The following is a 22,180-nucleotide window of genomic DNA, read 5'->3' as shown; positions in this document are numbered from 1 at the left end:
GTCCTTGTGCCGTTCCTATACTTTTGGTTCCGAAGAAAGATGGAAGTTGGCATATGTGTGTTGATTGTAGAGCCATCAATAATATTACTATTCGGTATCGTCATCCTATTCCTAGGCTAGACGACATGCTTGATGAGTTGTGTAGTTCTATAATTTTCACTAAGATTGACTTGAGAAGTGGCTACCACTAGATTAGAATGAAACTTGGAGATGAATGGAAAACTGCATTTAAAACCAAATTTGGGTTGTATGAGTGGTTAGTTATGCCTTTTGGTTTGACAAATGCACCTAGCACTTTCATGCGCTTAATGAATGAGGTTTTAAGAGCTTTTATTGGTCATTTTGTGGTAGTTTACTTTGATGATATATTGATTTACAGCAAGTCTTTTGATGAACATATGGATCACTTACGTGCTATTTTTAATGCCTTACGTGATGCATGTTTATTTGGTAACCTTGAGAAGTGCATCTTTTGCACGGATCAAGTTTCTTTTCTTGGCTATGTTGTAACTCCACAGGGAATTGAGGTGGATGAGATGAAAATTGAAGCCATAAAGAGCTGGCCGGTTCCCCAAACCGTTACACAGGTGATGAGTTTTCTTGGTCTTGCAGGATTCTACCGCCGCTTCGTTAAAGATTTCAGCACCATTGCTGCCCCATTGCATGAGTTGACGAAGAAAGGAGTGGTGTTTCATTGGGGAGAGGCACATGAGGAGTCCTTTGACACTTTGAAGGACAAGCTTACACACGCACCATTGCTGCAACTTCCAAATTTTGGTAAGACTTTTGAGCTAGAATGTGATGCTAGTGGAGTTGGCATTGGTGGTGTTTTGATGCAAGATGGTAAACCTGTTGCTTACTTTAGTGAAAAATTGCATGGTCCTATTCTTAATTATTCCACATATGATAAAGAATTGTATGCACTTGTTCGTTCTTTAGAGATGTGGTGTCATTATTTGTGGCCTAAAGAATTTGTTATTCATTCTGATCATGAATCGCTTAAGTATCTTTGCTCTCAAAATAATCTAAATTGTAGGCATGCTAAATGGGTTGAATTTATTGAATCTTTTCCTTATATTATCAAACACAAGAAAGGGAAGGATAATGTGATTGCTGATGCTTTGTCTAGAAGATATACATTGCTGTCCCAACTTGATTGCTGAATTTTTGGTCTTCAATCCATTAAAGAACAATATGCGCTTGATCCTGATTTTAAGGATGTGTTGCTTAATTGTAGAGAGGGACGCACATGGAATAAGTTTATGATCAGCGATGGGTTTTTGTTTAGAGCTAACCGCCTATGCATTCCAGTTGGTTCTGTTCGTCTTTTGTTGTTGCAGGAGGCACATGGAGGCGGATTGATGGGACATTTTGGTGCCAAGAAGACGGAGGAGGTGCTATCCACACACTTCTTTTGGCCAAGGATGAGGCGAGATGTAGAGCGATATGTGGCTCGGTGTGCCACATGTCAAAAAGCTAAGTCGCGGTTGAACCCACATGGTTTGTATATGCCTCTTCCTGTTCCTTCTACTCCTTGGGTAGATATATCTATGGATTTTGTGTTGGGATTGCCAAGGACTAAGAGGGGGAGGGATAGTATTTTTGTGGTGGTTGATCGTTTTTCTAAGATGGCACATTTTATTCCTTGTCATAAGAGCGATGATGTTGTTCATATTGCTGACATTTTCTTTCAAGAAATTGTTCGCTTGCATGGTATGCCTTCTACTATTATTTCAGATCGCGATGCAAAATTCTTGAGTCATTTTTGGCGCATGTTGTGGAATAAATTGGGGACCAAGCTGCTGTTTTCTACAACCTGTCATCCCCAAACTAATGGGCAAACTGAGGTTGTGAATCGAACATTGTCCACCATGTTTTTGCCATTTTGAAGCATAATTTGAAGATATGGGAAGAGTGTTTGCTGCATGTGGAGTTTGCATATAACAGGGCGTAACATTCCACCACCAAGGTAAGTCCTTTTCAGGTAGTGTATGGTTTTAACCCCGTGCTCCTATTGATCTTTTGCCTTTACCTACCACTGAGAGAATACATAGTGATGCTAGAGAGCGTGCTGATTTTATTCGTAAGTTGCATGAAACAACTAAAGCAAATATTGAAAGCATGAATGAAAAGTATAGAATTGCTGGTAGTAAAGGTAGAAAAGAGATTAAACTTGAACCGGGTGATTTGGTTTGGTTACATTTAAGAAAAGATAGATTTCTTGAGCTACGTAAGTCTAAATTAATGCCAAGAGCAGCTGGTCCTTATAAGATTATTGAGAAAATAAATGATAATGCATACACACTTGAGTTGCCATCCGAGTTCGGGGTTAGTCCCACATTTAACATTGCAGATTTGAAACCTTATTTGGGAGAAGAAGATGAGCTTGAGTCGAGGACGACTCCAATTCAAGTGGGGGAGGATGATGAGGACATCACTCCTTCGGATGTACCAGCTGATCCTCCAACCGTCATGCAAGGTCCAATGACCCGGGCTCAAATGCGTCAACTCAATTTACAGGTGAGCTCGTTCTTAAGCGATCCTTTTCATACTTTTGAGAATAGACTACTACCTAATGATGTTATCTTGCTTAGGAACATTGGAGAGGGTCAAGAGGGACTAAGAGGACGTGGAGGAGGTGATGATGACCAGCAAGGACGTCCAACACAAGCCGGAGGCCCAGTCCAACAAGAATTCGAGTCTGCCTCGGCCTCCAGGACCAGTCTGCCTTAAACTGGTCGCCCAGGACGCATCCGGACTCCATTTTTGAGGATCCACATATGGATGGAAAGTTAATTTGATAAGAAAGCCAATCCAAGTGGTTTCACATCAAAAGCTGTTCGGAATCAACGGGAATCGTTGAAACAAGTCAGCGTCCAGAATCTGTCAGGGTGCTGCGACACCGTCTTTTGGTCCGTTGGACCATGTATCGAGTTTGGGCCCATTAGGGGCGTGTCCAGGGGTCTTGCACGACCCTAGAGTCTTCATAAATAGCCGCCACCCCTCCATTAGGGTTTGGGTTTTGCTTAGATTATTCTATCAAGAAATAGTTTCGCCGTTCATCGGTTTGTGAGACCCCAACTCGTGAGATTAATCTTTCATCTGCAATTTGGTTGCGTTCTTTCTTGTTCTTGCTTGTGTTCTTCGTTGTGCAGGCAGGGATTAGCCTTATTGGTGAGGTCAACCTGGTCCGTGACATGGTTGATAACCAGAGGAGCTGTGGTGCTAAGATTGCAGGGTTTGATCTTTTGATCTGAAGCCAGATCGGTGTGTCATTCTCCGCCACAACGATAGTTACCATCACCTGATGGAAGATCGGGATCCCCGTCTCCATTAGTTTTTGTTGCGGATTTATTGCTTCGTATTGGTGGCCGTTCTCGGCTTTTTCTTGCGTAGCGATGACTCGAGCTCGGGTGTATCCGATGATGCGCTAGAGGTGATGGACCCCAATGGTGGACGACCTTGACTTCTGGGATGCGTACCAGTACTTCCTTAACATCGCAGGTGTCATGGCAGCACCTTATCTTAGAGAATCCTATTAGGCATTTGTGGTAGAACCACCCAAATTATGCTAGCCCACATGCATCTGTCATTGTCCTAAAGACCTCTGACTGTTGCACATGGGAGCCAAATAATCCGGTAGTCTATCGGGTGTCCTCGGGGAACCCCAAATCATCCACATTTTACAACTCATACGGGATCAACAATGGAGTTGCCACAACATTACAACATTTGATACAAAAATATCATACATCGGAGTTGTAGAAGATTTACAGCATTAAGTTACAAAACATTTTCCAGTACCTTTCAAGTAAAAACTTAAGTTCAAAGAGATAAGTAGAACTATAGAAAGAAACTTATGTAAAGTACCTAAGATAGAGGGACAATCAAATCATGTCGAGACCACCGACACGACATTGATTAATAGCACAAGTCAGAACCTACAACAGGGGTTAACAAACCCTGAGTACTTGAGGGTACTCAACAAGACTTACCCGACTAAAAGAAAATACTCCATGGGTATGCAGGCTTAAAGGGATAGTCTGAAGCAAGAATTAACTTTTGCATAAAAGCTTACTACAAGTGAATCCTTACTTTCAATGTTGTAGCTCAACATTAAGTCATTATCAGTATCCAGTTTGCACCTGATTTGAATCAATCACTTCATTAATCATCTCATCTCTTTACCATAAGTACCATTGTTCCATTGATTAACTACGATGAGTGGTCGGAGGATCGAGTCTCCATAACCAAGGAGTAACAATGACTCAAACCGATTAAAACCTAGCTAGGGATTCCCAACCACATGATATATGCAGGTCCTTGGACCTACATATATCAACCCTTCCCTTGGATCCTCCAAAACATGAACCAGTCTGCACTACCCGAGAGCATAGCACTCCACCGCCTTGCTCCATCCCAAACGGTTTTCTTGCAGGGTGGGTACACACTACTCCCGCCATCTCCCATGCCCAGTGTGCGGTTGTCTTTCACAAAATGGAATAGCTAAGGTATCAGGCTTACCGGAGTATGTGGTCAGTACTACAATGTCTCAACCAGAACAGGCCTACATCGAACAGTCCTCAATCAACATAGGTAGACAACTACACCGAGACTCTATTCTCAATGCAAGCTAACCTGCCTTGGTCTCAACTGTAGCATTATCATCATCATTGTATTCTCATGACCCATAAGCAGAGCTGGGAAGAGCAAATGGTAAACCTATTTCTCAAGAATGATGAAATCAACATTTGACTTCTACCGAAGTCTAAGCATTACTAAGCATTAGAGGTATCGACCTACACACTAGTGGGTGACAAGGAAGGATATCTGAAATTCAAGGTAATTATGCAGCAATTAGGTATACAACCAATTCCTATTTTACTTAATGCACATATCATTGGACTCAAGTGTAATAATAATTGTACACATAAGGAAAGGGTTGTATGCTCTGGGGCTTGCCTACGTTATAAAGAAGGTCAGAATTCTGCAGAAGAACCACAAAAGTCAAACCTATCTTCAACTGGATCGATGAATCTTCTCCGAAGCTTGTTCATCATGAACCTTCTCATTCTTGTTTACTACACGTAGATAATGATGCATGCTTAGCATGATGGAATGCATGGCATGATGCATGATGAGAGGCATACAAGTACTTAGATGAACTCAAACAAAGTTAACAAACCTGAGTATAACTTTCTTCCATGGTACAACTAGGATTATTATTTAAAAAGCATTTTAATTCTTAACCACAAGTTAACTATAGATTCATTAAGAAAGGATTTAAACTATCATGGAACAGCAAGTATTTAACATTCCACATATCACTTTCATCTCATAGAACTCACAAAAACTAAACAAACAATTATTTGTAATTTTCATATTTATAAAGCATATAAAAGGCATAAAACATACCTTAAACTAATTAATCAAGTTAACTAATTCAAAATAGTGCCAAACTTTTTGTGAAGACAGATATGAACATGTTAAACTTACATAAATAGTTTTATAATCAAAAGATTAATATTTTTGTCTACAAAAATCATACATCACTCATTTTATCATTTAATTATTGAATTTTTAAACATACAAAAAGTATTGTTTATGACTAACCAACATTTTTCTCATGTAGAGCACATCATAATAAAGTTAACAAAACAAGTTTCACATTTTTATCAATTTTCTAAATTTTGTTATGAATTTAACAAGAATCAATACATATTAATTATTTTCTAAAAACATAAAAATGCTAGAAACGTTTTTCACTCATAGCCAGCTTGCCCCAGTCCCTGACAGGAAGGGTCAGAGTCAAACGCACAGTGCTCCCGTGCACAGTCGTGGGTGCATGGCGCTGACCAGCCGGTTTTCACCGATGAGACCGGCAACAACACGTTCCTCTCAACCTCGCGCACATGCCTCGGTGGTTGGTTGAGCGGATTAGGGCTTGGTTCGAGCTCAACATCGGCCATGGTGGCCCGATGGTGCTGCGGCGCAACGACAAACCAGCCATTGCTGGCCCTAATCGGTAGAACTAGCTTTTGCTTAGGCATGGTAGAGCTTACCATGACTCAGTCGACCTAGTGGTTGGAGCAGATTAGGCACAGACGATGTTGCCGGCATCAAGGGCGAGCGCGGTGGCGCGATTCAATGGCAAAGCGGCTGTTCTGATGCATCCAATGCTCAATTGACAAAAAGGAAGAGTCGATGAGCATTAAGGCATTACCGGAAACCCAACACAAGTGATAGAGGAGCAAGACGATCACTAGAGGGCCTTGGCCATGGCGAGGAGCTCACGGCAGGAAACGACCGTGCAGATGAGTTCGGCCGATAGAGATGGCACGACCGGTCTCAAACGAAGCGTAAGAATAAGGCGAAGCTATGTACGAGGGGAATTGGATGGAGGTGAAACAAGGATAGTGAATTTCTGTTGGCAATTGAAGGCAGCCAATGGAGGAACAAAGACGAACAGAAGACAATGGCGGCCAACATAGGGTATTTAAAAGGGCACGGGAGCAACGTTTCTAGGTGCGCCAGCACCTTCACGAGCAAGGCACACAAGCGTCCACGCGTCCAAGCGTGAGAAGCACCGTGAAAAAGGGCACGGCAGACGGTGGTCACCTAGGCAAGCAACTTGCTGCCGGCTGTCACTATTCTTGACTGACATAGCTTCTTCGTCCCCCCTTTTCTCTTGATTTCATGTAGAAACATGATGATCTTTATTAATAAAAGTTTTTCATCCATTTCGAATCTCTAACTTTGCTTTAAGGACCAACATCAAAGGATCACTAGTTTGAAAGATTTTGAATTTTGAAAATAGGTAAACCAAACTAAAACCCTAGATTTAGTTTTGAGAATTGAAAATAGTTTTGATTAACATACTTCAGTTAATTAATTAAGGGTTAATCACTATCCAAACCACACAAACAAAGGTACAGTGACAAAGTTCAAACATCATATCAATTCATAGAACCAAGGTTGCACAAATTTTATTTATGAAAATTGACTTAATAATTCTCCCAAAATTGAACTTAATAACTGTTTTCAGTGAAGTATACAAAACAACATTGAATTCATTTTTCAAAAACAAAATTTAACATGTTTAACTTGAAAACAAAAACAAACTTTGATTCCATTTGAAAGTACATACTTTATACTAAAAGGTTTATTTTTGCCATATTTTTAATTGTTTAAGAAAATTTCAAACCATAAAATCACAAAACACCTTAATTGATGTTTTTTATAACATTTCATGCAATCACATCACAACATATATGCAACATAGACATGCTATAATTGAAACATGAAATGCATTTATGTCTTAATGCTTGATGATTATGCATGATGATGATCATGATTAGGGTTTTATTAAATGCTTAACACCAAGGGTGTTACAACATTGCAACTAGAATTGCTAGCGCTTTACTTTACACATTTGTAGGTATATGTGATGCGTGCTATTGCCTAAGCCTGGATTGCCTTGATTGAAAACCTCTTCACCCTACTACCCAGCTTCGTGCTCGCACTTATAAATTGCCTATCTGCTTGCTTGCAATTACTTCCATCATAATTACATATATACCATGTTATGTGATGTGATGGATGGATGGTGATGTAATTTGGTGATCTAGGTTAGCCGTGGTGCTTCCCCATGAGATAGATGGTAGGTTAGCGCAACGGGAGCACTAAATCCTGAGTGGGTGGTGGTGATTGAGGAGTTCTAGAGACTATAATAGAACCGTCCAATTTATAAGAGCATAAGTACAATAGCAACCACCAAGGTAGTCAAACGGTCATACTTGAGCCCATATAAATCCGGTAGTCTATCGAGTATCATGAAGGATCTCGAATCAACTAACATACAAGCCAAGATCGTACATGATTCAACATACAAGTCACATGTTACATCAAGTTCACAAATAGTTCAACATACATCGGAGTTTAACATAGTTATTACAAACCGTGTTCAAAGATAGCGAAAGCAACATAGTCTAGAAACATACATCTTCAATAGTTCAAATACATTGCCAGTTTGAGGTCATCTCCAACAAAAGCACTTAGACGAGATGACATAGAAAGACCATGCCCTTTGGTCCTACTCCTCATCAACTGCAGGAGCGATACAATGCTTGCAATAGCCATGGTACATCACATTATCTGCAACAAGTGAGAATAAACCCTGAGTACGAGAATGTACTCAGCTAGACTTACCCATCATAAACCAAAAATAAGAGACACCAAGGATTATGCAAGGTTGTAAGTGGGGTTGGTTTAACCTCATTTGCATAAAAGCCATTAGTTGACATACATCTTTAAACCTTTGGATGACAAGTTCATTATTCCTATTTCATACTAGATTAGTAACTACCCTATGCCAAACATGTTGTGTACCATTAAGTCATCACAATTGTAACCATATCAGGTTTAGCATTTCCAAAATCCACATAACCAACAATTCCATCCATTACTACAATGAAGATAGGTCCTGTCAAGTTCGCACTATCTAGGAGAGACGGCGATTCGAATTGATTTCTACCTAGCTGGGGATGTATTCCTAACACACACCCATACTTCCCCCGTCGGGGTCGCATCAGGTCACCTTTGGTACCACTCAGGATTATGTCGTTGGTCCGACTAGCACCGCACCCGCAGGGATACTATCGGATCCTAGGTCATTTGGGACTCTAACCTGCCCTTGGCCTCACAATGGCTCCCCACACATCCTTACTACCTCCAAGGTGTGCACTTTTACAGAACGGTTCTTGGCCTAAGTTGAGCTACTCGGCTTTGAGGTCGAAACGACTTACCTAGCCAACTATGTGAAAGGCATGCGTTCAACATGACAAGAGGACCTCCAACGGCGGGTCCTTAATCGACATAGATGGAATCACTATAAGTCACAACCACCAACATATAAGATTTCACCTGGTCTCCAGTTGTTCATCATCACATGGTTATGTTCCACAATAGCAAATATAGCTAACCGTGATCAAGTCCCCACCTATGGCTCGCAGGTGACAGGAAATTACCCGACTTCTACCAGGTGAAGCATAGCTAAGCATAAGTTCGATCCTGGACCTACATATGATTCAAGATACATATTTCTGTACAAGGAAAGGTATATGCAGCAAGGGGTTTCAAACAACTCCTATACTTAATGCATCAATACGAATAACTTTAGATGACATTTATAAAGTAGGGGACTCTGAGGCTTGCCTTTCACAAAAGTGGAGGGCTAGTGATCGGGACACTTGGGCAGATGTTCAACTTCGGGCTCGCCTTCTCCTGGGGTCTCCTGCTGCTGGACCTCCTGATGATCCACTTGTAGATCAGTCTCGAACTCCAACAGCGTGACTTCCTCTATCACACCTATTGCATGCACATGCATAAAGTAAGAATCATGAATGCATAAGAGGAATTATGGATTATATGACATGATAATGTGCATGATCTTAGATGACTATCATCTTAAGTTACTTAGGTGATAACGAGGTTACATTTTAATTTACTGAGTAAGTGCATCTCTTCTCTAACAAATTCAACTCAACTTCATCTAGTCAATTTCTTGACCACAAAACATCAGTTATATTTTTAGATCATAACTCAAGTTCTACTCTACAAAATAATATGATCTTTGACTTTCTAGAAATCTTATAAAATTGCCTACAACTTTCATTTAATCACCACAAGCTGATTCAGCACCTATCCTAGTCAAACAAAGCAAGTTTCCAGATTTGTCCAGAAATTCCAGAGAGCAAGCACTTCGGAAGACCAACTTCCAACAGCCATAACTCTCAAACCATTAAGACCATTGCTATCAAATTTTAACACAAGGTAGATGGATAAGTTATCTACAACTTTTTTATTAAATATTTTCATAGAAAACATCATTTTTCCTAAGCACTTTATCTAACAATAGAAACTGTCCAAAACAGCCTCTACAATTAAATTGTAGAGCAAATAATATTTCACTTCATACAAGCAATCAAAATTGGGCACCACCAATGGTACCAGCAGTTCAAGGACATCAAGTACACTCTAGAAAACATGATGATCAAGCCAAACTCAATTATTTAAATGCCTTTATTAATTTAATTAGATAATAGGGTGAAATAAAGAACATATATCAAAAGTGCACAGTAAATTCTAAGACAATTACAGTGGCTCACATATGTTCCCAATAGGCTACTATACAAGTTTCATACCAATTGGATAAGCATAGCACCCTCTACAAAAATGATAAGCTATAAAGGCTGATTTTACGGAAAATAGTTAACCCTAGTGAAAATTGTCAAACAATAGATCTCCTATTTTTCTTAGATTCACCATAGTCCACTGACACTGTACAAAAATTTGCATAGCAATATGTTACCTATTTTTATCTCTATCAATTCCCCAGAAAACATCATTTATTTAGAGATAAATAGAAAGAACCTACTCAAACTAGGTTTACTGCAATTTCATCATTTTTCCTAACTAGAGCAAGTCAACACAAGATCAGGAAAATGGGAAATACATTTTTCTCATACTCCTAACTCCAATTATGCATTTTCCAAGGTTGAATTCAAGTAAAAAGCACTTTTCTTGCCCTATTTAATTCTCCCATAAATTTATCTCAAACTATGCATTTCATAATTTTAGTAAATACTACACATCATGATGAACGCAACAAAATTTGGTTCACCCAAATTGGACATCTACAATAGTAGTTATGATTTTTCAAAGTTTGCATGTGTTTCTGAAAAAGAATAAATTCAAATGAATACTACAACCGCTAACAGCTGAGGCCCAGAGTCAAACCGACCCCACATGTCAGTCGAACAGAGGCAAAGCGCGGTGGTTGACCTCACCGACGGTAGCATCTACACCGTTGCACTCTACATGTCGACCCACATCGATAGGTGTGCTTGGTTTGCTCGAAGCTCACCGGAAGTAGCTCGCCGGAGGCAATGGAGGACAGCGGAGGTCGCGCGGTGGTATGCCAGTGTCCTCCGGCCACCATACGCTTCTATGAGGTGCTCTACAGCTTCACGGTATCCTATCGAAGCTAACCTAGGTGGCTAGGGTTCCGATGATGTGACGACGAGCTTGGTCCGCATGCGTGGCTGCGCGGCAGCGCTCGGTGCACGGCGGTGCTCTCACCATTCCAGTGAGATGGCGGTGAGAGAGAGGTCTCTTTCATGCCATTAACTAGACCTAGGGTTACACTACCGAAGATGCGAGAGAGCAGATTTAGACAGTCATCTTGTTCGGCTACGTCGAGCTCGATTGCCAAGGCGGCCGCGGCGGGAGCGGCGGCGCTTTCCCTTGTGCACACTTGGTAGCATCTAAGCTAGACTCCACCTGAGCTTCTATGACCTAGTGCAATGCAGAACTAGGTAAGGGAAAAGCATGGGGTGCGGTGGAGTGGATGGGCCATGGTGAGCTGAGCGCATGGCGACGCTCCGGTGAGGTCCGCAGCCGTGGAAATGCGTTCTGTCGCTTTACCTTGGCTTGAAAGGCATGGCTAGCGGGTTGAGGTGGAAGAGGAGAACACGGCGGAGTTTCTAGCTATCTGGATTGGGCAATGGGGCTGTGGTGGCGGCATGCGAGCCCGACGAAGCACAATGGCAATGGCAATGGCATCGCGGTCGCCTCGGCTGTGCTGGTGGAGGAGAGCAAGAGCGAGGAAGTGAATGAGGACTGCAGCAGCGTGTCGCCCTACTCCTCCACTTATGCATGGCATTGTGGGGCCATCGGTGACGTATGGGCACCATGTGGTAGGCGTGCGCTGCCCGTGATCGGCCATGACCGCGTGGGCGATTTGAATCAGCCCCGGCCGGTTCAGTCCCCACCGACCGGACTGCAGGCCAATTTCAAGGCCGTGTAACTCCGAATTTGATTAGTGATTTGTCCAACCAATTGCACTTCATGATAGAGCTAAGTGAGTACTAAAACAATGCTAATAACATTTTTGGTCTCTATCGCCATGGTTTTCAATCTACAAGGTCCCAAAGTCAGCTACTTGAAAAACAGTGTTAAATTGATACTTGTGAGCTATTTTAGAGCATGTTAGGCGCTGAATTAGACCGTGACCCAAAAATAAAAGTTGTTACTCTAATTGAATTCTACAACTTTGTTTTAGGGCACACATCCATGCAAGATCTCTAGGGTATATTTCAACCTAGGTCAAACTAGCAACTTAAAAATGACAATTTCCATTATATGCATGACTTAGGGGCCAATTTGGTCCATGTCATGAATACCAAAGTTGCTCCATGTGACATTCTAAACATGTTAAAGGTATTCCTATGGTCCCCCAAGCATTTCACACCTTGGTCACATGTAAACCTAACATAAGTATATCTTTAAAGGATGACACACATGTGATACAAGCAAGTGAATGAAGATGAAATTTGACATGCTTATGCTCATGAATGCCCAATGATGCTTGTGATCATGCAATGCCAATGCCAATGCATGCTTAACACCTAGGGTGTTACAGCCCTTCCCTCTTATAGAAATCTCGTCCTGAGATTTACACGACCTACCATTTCTCATAGAAAGAAGGATAAACCTCGAGTAGATAATCTTCTTGTTTCCACATAACATCTTCCTCACTATGATTATTCCATACCACCTTATACTATTTAATGACCTTACTCTGAGTCACTCTTTCCATTTCTTCTAGCACTTGGATGGGCTTTTCTTAATACATAAAATCTGACCAGATTTTGACATTAGCAGGCTCAATAGCTTCCTCAGGGACACGAAGACATTTCTTAAGTTGGGAGACATGGAAGACGTTGAATATGGCTTCCATTTCTAGAGGTAATTGAAGGTTGTAGGCTACTGGTCCACTTCGTTCAATGATCTTGTATGGGCCTACATATCTAGGTGCAAGCTTTTGCTTCACACCAAACCTTTGTACCTTCTTCATTGGTGACACCTTTAGATATACACAATCTCCTACTTCAAATGCAATAGGGCTTCTTCTCTTATCTGCATAACTCTTCTATCTCGATTGAGCAGCTTCTATATGTTGCTGAATGATCTGGACTTGCTCTTCAGCTTCTTTGACAAAGTCAATACCATAATACCTTCTTTCACCAGGCTCAACCCAATTCAGAGGAGTTCTACACTTTCGACCATACAAAGCTTCAAAAGGAGCCATCTTGATGCTCTCATGATAGCTATTGTTGTAGGAGAACTCGGCCAAAGGTAGCCATTTCTCCCATGAACCCTTGGAAGAGATTACACAAGCACGCAATATATCCTCCAAAATCTGATTCACTCGCTCGGTTTGACTAGTAGTCTGAGGATGATAAGCAGAACTGTGGATCAATTTAGTACCTAATTGCTTATGCAAGTGTTCCAAAAAATGACTAGTATATTGCGGTCCTCTATTGGACACAATGCTTCAAGGTACACCATGCAACTGCACTATTTGGGCAATGCACAGCTCTGCATATTGATGGGGTCAGTAATCTGCCTTGATAGGAATGAAATGTGCAGACTTAGTCAGGCGGTCAACAATTACCCAGATGGAATCATGACCCTTTTGAGTGGTGGGAAGTCCAACAATAAAATCCATGCTGATGTCATCTCACTTCCAACCTGGGATAGATAGTGGCTGAAGTAGCCTAGCCGGTTTCAAATCAACGGCCTTGACTCGGCAACAATTATCACATCTGGCAACATAGGCTGCAATTTCCTTCTTCATTTTTGTCCACCAAAAATGTGTCTTTAGATCCTGGTACATCTTACTACTACTAGGATGAATGGACAATTTGGAAGAGTGTGCTTCCTCTAAAATTTGGTTTCTAAGTTTTCTATCTTTATGCACCACAAGCCGATCTTTAAACCACAACACACCCCTCTCATCTAACCGAAAATGCTTAGTTTCTTCTTTCATCTTCCTTTTGATATGGAATATACCCACATCGGTTTTTTAGAGCTCAATGATCTTGGCTTCCAGAGAACAACTAACAGTGATATTATGCAGAACTGTAGGATGCAATTGGTTGAAACCATCTTCCAACAGAGGATTGCAATGATACTTCTGGCTCAAGGCGTCTGCAACTACATTCGCCTTACCCGAATGATAATGCACTTCTAGATTATAATCTTTGATCAATTCTTACCATCTTCGCTGCCTCATGTTCAACTCAGGTTGCATGAAAATGTACTTGAGGCTCTTGCGGTGTAGATATGACACACATTCCCAAGCAGGTAGTGCCTCCAAATTTTTAGAGCATGAACAACCGCTTCTAGCTCTAAATCATGAGTTGGATAATTGACTTCATGCTTTTTTAGTTGGCGTGAGGCATAAGCAATGACTCAGTCTTCTACATAAGAACACACCCCAAACATGTACCTGATGCATCACAAAACACATCAAAAGGTTTCTCTATGTCGGGCTATGCCAAAATAGGAGCAGTGGTTAACAAAGTCCACAAAGTGTGAAAAGTGGCCTCACACTCCAGAGTCCACATAAATTTCTCATTTATCTGAAGTAACCTGGTCATAGGCTTGGCTATCTTAGAGAAATCCAGAATAAACTGACGGTAATATCCTTCTAAGCCAAGGAAACTCTAAACTTCATGACCTCTTGTACTTTAGAAGGATATACAGAGATCCCATCCTCTGACAACACATCACCTAGAAAAGGTACCTTCCACAGCCAGAACTCGCATTTGCTAAACTTAGCATACAACTTATGTTCCCTTAGCCTAGACAAGACAATTCTCAAGTGCTCTACATGATCTTCCTTAGTCTCAGAATAAACCAGAATGTCATCGATGAACACAACCACGAACTTATCCAGCTTAGGCATGAACACCGAGTTCATCATATACATGAAGTATGCAGGAGCATTTGTCAAACTGAAGGACATGACAAGGTACCCATACAACCCGTATCTGGTTGAAAAAGCCGTCTTAGGTTCATCCTTCGGTCTAATTTTAATCTAGTGGCAACCAGATCTTAAATTGATCTTAGAAAATACCTTAGCCCTTGCCAACGAATCAAACAAGATATCAATTTGAGGCAAAGGATACTTGTTTTTGACTATTATGGCATTAAGTGGTCGGTAATCCACACACATCCTCAAGGATTTGTCTTTCTTTTTCATAAATAGAGCTAGACAACCCCATGGTGATGAGCTAGGTCAAATGAGATCCTTCTCTAAAAGTTCTTCCAATTGAATCTTAAGCTCAGCTAGCTCATTCGGTGGCATTCTATAAGGCCTCTAAGAAATAGGTGCAGTACTCGGTACTAACTCAATTTTCAACTCTATATCCCTGTTGGGTGGCAACCTAGGCAACTCATCTGGAAAGACATCCAGAAATTCACCTACCACTAGAATATCAAAGAGTGTCGTGGTCTGGATGGAACAGGCTAGGCTTTGAAGATCAAAGTTTCTAGGAAGTGGTACTAAAAAAGCCTCGTTACTCTTGGGTTCTCTCAGCATAATGGTTCTAGTGGAAGTGTCAATAAGAACTCCATGATCACTCATCCACTTCATTCCTAAGATCACATCTATTCCCAAACTCGGTAACACTAGAAGATATGTGATATACTCCCTACAACTTATTGAGAGATGCACAACTCGAACTATATGATTGGTTGAAATGTTAGACCCTAGCTGCACTTATACAAAAACCACCCTTGTCTACCACCATTATTTTCTAATCATGCTTAGATGTAAATGTTTGACTCATGAGCGAATGCGAAGCTCTAGAATAAAACAAAACAACGGCAGGATGGTGATTCACAAGAAACATACCAGCAGTTACGACCCTCTCTAGTTAGGATTTCTTCCAGGGTAGTATAATGCACAAATCTCGATTGCGCATTTGTGGTGGCCTACTTTTGATTACTGTTCCTCTTGGGGTAAGGGCAATCTCTTGCCTAATGACCAGTCTTGTTACAGTTGTAACATGATTGGTTGTTTGGTGGAGCCCTTGAACTTCCTTGTCCAACACCGCCCTTGGGAGGTAGAGCAATAGAGTACACCCTTCGGTACCCCTTCTGTGGCTGGTTTGGCTAGGCTTTCCTTTGAGGGGGCTGGTATTTTGAAGCAAGAGGGCGAAATTGAGGTCTTGCTACCACCGGAGCCCTTTACTGGGATGCACTTCATTCATATGCTGTCTTACGACTCTTAGATGCAGCATAAATATTATTTTGATTCTCTTGGGTGAGCGCATCACTTCAAACTCATTGAAGGTCTCACTCTTGTTATTAGCTAGGGTCTTCATCAACTTTGGACCTAGTCCTCTCTTGAAGCTAGCAATCTTCTTAGCATCAATATTCACAAACTCAAGCGCATACCTAGAGAGAATGTTGAAGGCATGTAGATACTCAGTGAGACTTTTGGTACCCTGAGTAAGCTTCATGAATTTAGTAGCCTTCATGTTCATCAAACCTGGGGGAATGTGATGCCCCCTGAACATAGCCTTGAACTGATTCCATGTGACCTGAGCATTAACAAGTAGAGTGGACAAGTAGTGAGTCCACCAAATACCTGTGGGACCATGCAGCTGATGTGATGCATATTCGGCCTTCATATGCTCTGTGACCCTCAGGAGACGGAACTTCTATTCAATTATATTAAGCCATTCATCTGCCTACAATGGCTCCTCTACCTCCTTAAAAATAGGAGGTTTAGTGTCCACAAAATCCTTAAAATTACTGTACTAATTGGGTTCGGGCCCTTGGCATAGGTCCCATCCATGACCCGCATTCTGTGCAAGTCCGCGCAGTACTTCTCCCATGGAATGCTAGGTTTCCATGAGCTGGGCCATCATTTTTGCTAGCGTAGGATGCAATGGTGGGGGAAGGTCCTCGTGGTTATGCCCATGTGGATCACTACCACCAGCATCATCACCACCAACTCCCATACGAGTGCACAGCATCTGCAGAATTGCAACCACAAGTAATTATTGATGATGTCTAAAAATTGTAGAAGAATTGTATGATTATGCCAAACTAAATTTACTAGAGAGAATTTAAATTCGTACAATAAAATAGAGGCACAATAATTCATTTCCACAATCACAACATCACCAATTATATTACTTAGCGCCATTCGCGATGCATTCCGTACATGCCAAATTTCTTGCCAACAACAACAGGGCATTCATTAAAAGTGCAACAATAACATAGCGTACATGCAAGGTTCCAAAGTGACATCAAGGAGTACATCAAGAGATCGAACCAAAGTATGAGTTCATTATAGAATGACTAATAAGATAAAGGGCTAGCACATCTAGCTAAGTACTAGAGCTAACTACGCCTCAGAATGGTCGCTGTCCACATCAGGACACACCATCACCATGGTCATCCTCAAAAGGCTCAATCTCCTCATCTTTAGGCTCATCCTCAATGTCCTCTCCCATACCATCGTCCTCAGCAGCCAACACATTGGGATCCTCTTCCTCTACAACAATAGGGGGAAGAATGGGATGGATGACAGTTGTCGAGGCAATGGACATCCATCTGAAGCTCTTCAATGGTGTTCCGCTGCTCCCTGATCTTGTGCCTATACTCCGCCTCTATGTTGTCAAACAAGGTTCGCTATCTGGTAGCTGTAAACAAAGTTCTAACCCTAGCTGTCTCCCTAGACTCAGCAAGGTGAATGACCTAGGTCCCTCTCAGTATGGAGACCTTGTACCTCTGCCCTAATAGCATCTCTCTCTACAACCACATTCTCCTAATTGAGTCTGAATGAGCTCCCAAAGCCACTAAAGCATCATCAGTGTCATATTAGGCCTGTCTAGCTATCCTTCGATGCTTGCGCACACTGTCCTCAGCAACCTGCAGTTGCGCTGGCCTGTGCCCTTCTGGACCTCTAACATGCAGCCAAGCATAGGTCTCTTGGTAGGAATAGAACATCCTCATGACCGCATACATAGCGCTCATTAGCAGCACTTGAGCTTCCCTCTTGCTCATGGTAGGCCTCCCACCAAAGCATTACCACCTAGCTACGTCCAAGCAGTCTGCGATGGATCCACCCGAGGGAAGGATCTAGCTGGACCGTTGACAAGCTCATCTCTAAACTCCTAGCAGATCTCACTCGGCACCTTGAAAGCTGCCACTTTGGCACCCTCCCAAGGAGTCTGCCCATCTAACTCAATGCTCCAACCTTGCCACTATGGGTTATCCGCACAGGCTAGAACGGTCACCCATACATCATACCATGGCTATCTGTCAGTTGCCAGTTCCCTCCAGAAGTAGCGAGGTGACTTAGCATACCCAACTAAGTTCAGTACCCTCCATAGCAAGGTGGGAGTACCAAATAGTTCCAAAAAGGTGTCGCTCCTAGCTGGGAACCCTGGTGCTGCCATCTATAGTAAAATGATACACTTTTGTGAGACAATGCCATAATAGATAAGAGTTACTTAACGAATACGAGACTTATAAGGGGAGGAACAATGCAATAATAAGGATGAATGATTTAACATGATGTATGCACATTCGTACGTCCTCACAAACTTAAGAAAAATTAAACTTTAATGACATACGCGGTGGCCTACATACATTCTCTCAATATAAGCATAACTAAATGAGCTACACATTTCATTGTTAGTGTACCTGCAGAAGATTCATTGCAGCCCAACCCAACAATTACGTATACAGAAATGTAAATCTGGTCTCTAGGTCAAATGGTAAATAACAGCAATATATAAAAGCAGTAAACTAAGTACTTCCATATATATATCCCAATATATATACTTCTATACCAATCTACCAGACATTTATACCCATAATTAAATACGCACCATACACACATGCAAGCATGCATATACAGCAATATCAAACTAGCTCTCCTCGACCGCACACTCACATCTTGCGGTCATGCCACTCATCAATTTAACTTGGACGTAGAGGCGGTTGATCCATACATTACCACTCAAGCGAGTGGCATCCATACAATAGCACACTGTATGGACAACAAAATAAAAATTTCATGGTCACTTACCACCTTACCTTAAGCGTAGAGGCATTTGATCCATTCATTACCATTCAAGTGAATGGCACCCATACAATACCACTGCCGTATGGACTGACAAAAGTAAAAAAAACCCCATGTTAGTACTTAGATAGCCACCTAATAGTCCTTAATTCGGGCATAAAGGAAATGACCACTGACATACTCTAGTTTTAAATTTCAGCTTTCAACACACCTATCCATATAACTATAAGTTATAAAAAATATTTTCGCAAAACAAAACCTTTGTTTTAAATACACATATGACAAGTTTAGTGTTGAATCTTGCTCCGATGCTAGCTATAACAGAACCATCTAATTTATAAGAGCACAAGTACAATAGCAACCACCAAGCAGTCGAACTATCATACTTGAGCCTATATAAATCTAGGTAGTCTGCTGAGTATCACTGAATGATCTCGAATCAACCAACGTACAAGCCAAGATCGTACAGTGATTCAACATACAAGTCACATGTTACATCAAGTTCACAAATAGTTCAACACACATCGGAGTTTAACATAGTTATTACAAACCATGTTAAAAGATAGCGGAAGCAACATAGTTTGGAAACATACATCTTCAATAGTTCAAATACATTGCCAGTTTGAGGTCATCTCCAACAAAAGCACTTAGACGAGATGACATAGAAAGACCATGCCCTTTGGTCCTACTCATCAACTGCAGGAGTGATACAATGCTTGCAATAGCCATGGTACATCACATTATCTGCAACAAGTGGGAATAAACCCTAAGTATGAGAATGTACTCAGCTAGACTTACCCATCATAAACCAAAAATAAGAGACACCAAGGATTATGCAAGGCTTGTAAGTGGGGCTGGTTTAAACTCATTTGCATAAAAGCCATTAGTTGACATACATCTTTAAACCTTTGGATGACAAGTTCATTATTCCTATTTCATACTAGATTAGCAACTACCCTATGCCAAACATGTTGTGTACCATTAAGTCATCACAATAGTAACCATATCATGTTTAGCATTTCCATAATCCACATAACCAACAATTCTATCCATTACTACGATGAAGACAGCTCCTGTCAAGTTCTCACTACCCGAGAGAGACGTCAATTCAAATCGATTCCTGCCCAGCTGGGGATGTATTCCTAACACACACCCATTCTTCCCCCATCAGGGTCACATTAGGTCACGTATGGTACCACTCAGGACTAAGTCGTGGGTCCGACCAGTGCCGCACCCCCAGGAATACTACCAGATGCTAGGTCATTTGGGACTCTAACCTACCCTTGGCCTCACACCGGCTCCCCACACATCCTTACTACCTCCAAGGTGCGCACTTTTACAAAAAGGTTCCCGGCCTGAGTTGAGCTACTCGGCTTCACGGTCGAAATGACTTATCCGGCCAACAATGTGAGAGGTATGCGTTCAACAAGACAAGAGGACCTCTAACGGCGGGTCCTTAACCGACACAGTTGGAATCACTATAAGTCACAACCACCAACATATAAGATTCCGCCTGGTCTCTAGTTGTTCATTATCACATGGTTATGCTCCACGATAGCAAATATAGCCAACCGTGATCAAGTCACCACCTATGGCTCACAGGTGACAAGAAATCACCCGACTTCTACCGGGCTAAGCATAGCTAAGCAAAAGTTCAATCCTAGACCTACATAGGATTCAAGATATATATTTCTATACAAGGAAAGGTATATGCAGCAAGGGGTTCCAAACAACTCCTATACTTAATGCATCAATACGAATAACTTTAGATGACATTTATAAAGTAGGGGAGACTTATAATGCTCCGGGGCTTGCCTTTCACAAAAGTGGAGGGCTAGTGATCGGGACACTCGGGCAGATGTTCAACTTTGGGCTTGCCTTCTCCTGGGGTCTCCTGCTGCTGGACCTCCTGATGATCCTCTTGTAGATCGGTCTCGAACTCCAGCAGTGTGACTTCCTCCATCGCACCTACTGCATGAACATGCATAAAGTAAGAATCATGAATGCTTAAGAGGAATTATGGATGATATGACATGATAATGTGCATAATCCTAGATGACTATCATCTTAAGTTACTTAGGTGATAACGGGATTATATTTTAATTTACTGAGTAAGTGCATATCTCTTCTCTAACAAATTAAACTCAACTTCACCTAGTCAATTTCTTGACCACAAAATAGCAGTTACATTTTTAGATCATAACTCGAGTTCTACTCCTCCAAATGCTATGATCTTGGATTTTCTGGAAAGCTTATAAAATGGCCTACAACTTTCATTTAATCACCACAAGCTAATTCAGTACTTATCCTAGTCAAACAAAGCAAGTTTCCAGATCTGTCCAGAAATTCCAGAGAGCAAGCACTTCGGAAGACCAACTTCCAACAGCCATAACACTCAGACCATTAAGCCCATTGCTATGAAATTTTAATACAATGTATATGCATAAGTTCTCTACAACTTTGGTATTAACCATTTTCACATGAAAACATCATTTTGCCTATGCACTTTATCTAACAACAGAAACTGTCCAAAACAACCTCTACAATTAAATTATAGAGCAAATAATATTTCACTTCATACAAGCAATTAAAATTGGGCACCAACAATGGTACCAGCAGTTCAAGGACATTAAGTACACTCTAGCAAACATGATGATCAGGCCTAACTCAATTATTTAAATGCCTTTATTAATTTAATTAGATAATAGGGTGAAATAAAGAACATATATCAAAATTGCACAATAAATTCTAATAAAATTACAGTGGCTCACATATGTTCCCAATAGGCTACTGTAAAAGTTTCATCCCAATTGGATAAGCACAGCATCCTCTACCAAATTGACAAGCTATAAAGGCTGATTTTAGGGAAAATAGTTAACCCTAGTGAAAAGTATCAAACAATAGATCTCATATTTTTCTTAGCTTCACCATAGCCCACTAACACTGTAAAAAGTTTGCATAGCAATATGTTTCCTATTTTTATCTCTATGAATTCCCTAGAAAACAACTTTTATTTAGAGATAAATAGAAAGACCATACTCATACTTGGTTTACTGCAATTTCATCATTTGTCCTAACTAGAGCAAGTCAACACAAGATCAAGAAAATTGGAATTACATTTTTCTCATACTCCTAACTCCAATTATGCATTTTCCAAGGTTGAATTCAAGTAAAAAGCACTTTTTTGCCCTATTTAATTCTCCAATAAATTTATCCTCAAACTGTGGC

The sequence above is a fragment of the Miscanthus floridulus genome, chromosome 10 (genome assembly GCF_019320115.1).
Source record: "Miscanthus floridulus cultivar M001 chromosome 10, ASM1932011v1, whole genome shotgun sequence".
Lineage (NCBI taxonomy): Eukaryota > Viridiplantae > Streptophyta > Magnoliopsida > Poales > Poaceae > Miscanthus > Miscanthus floridulus.
This window is presented reverse-complemented; position numbering follows the sequence as displayed.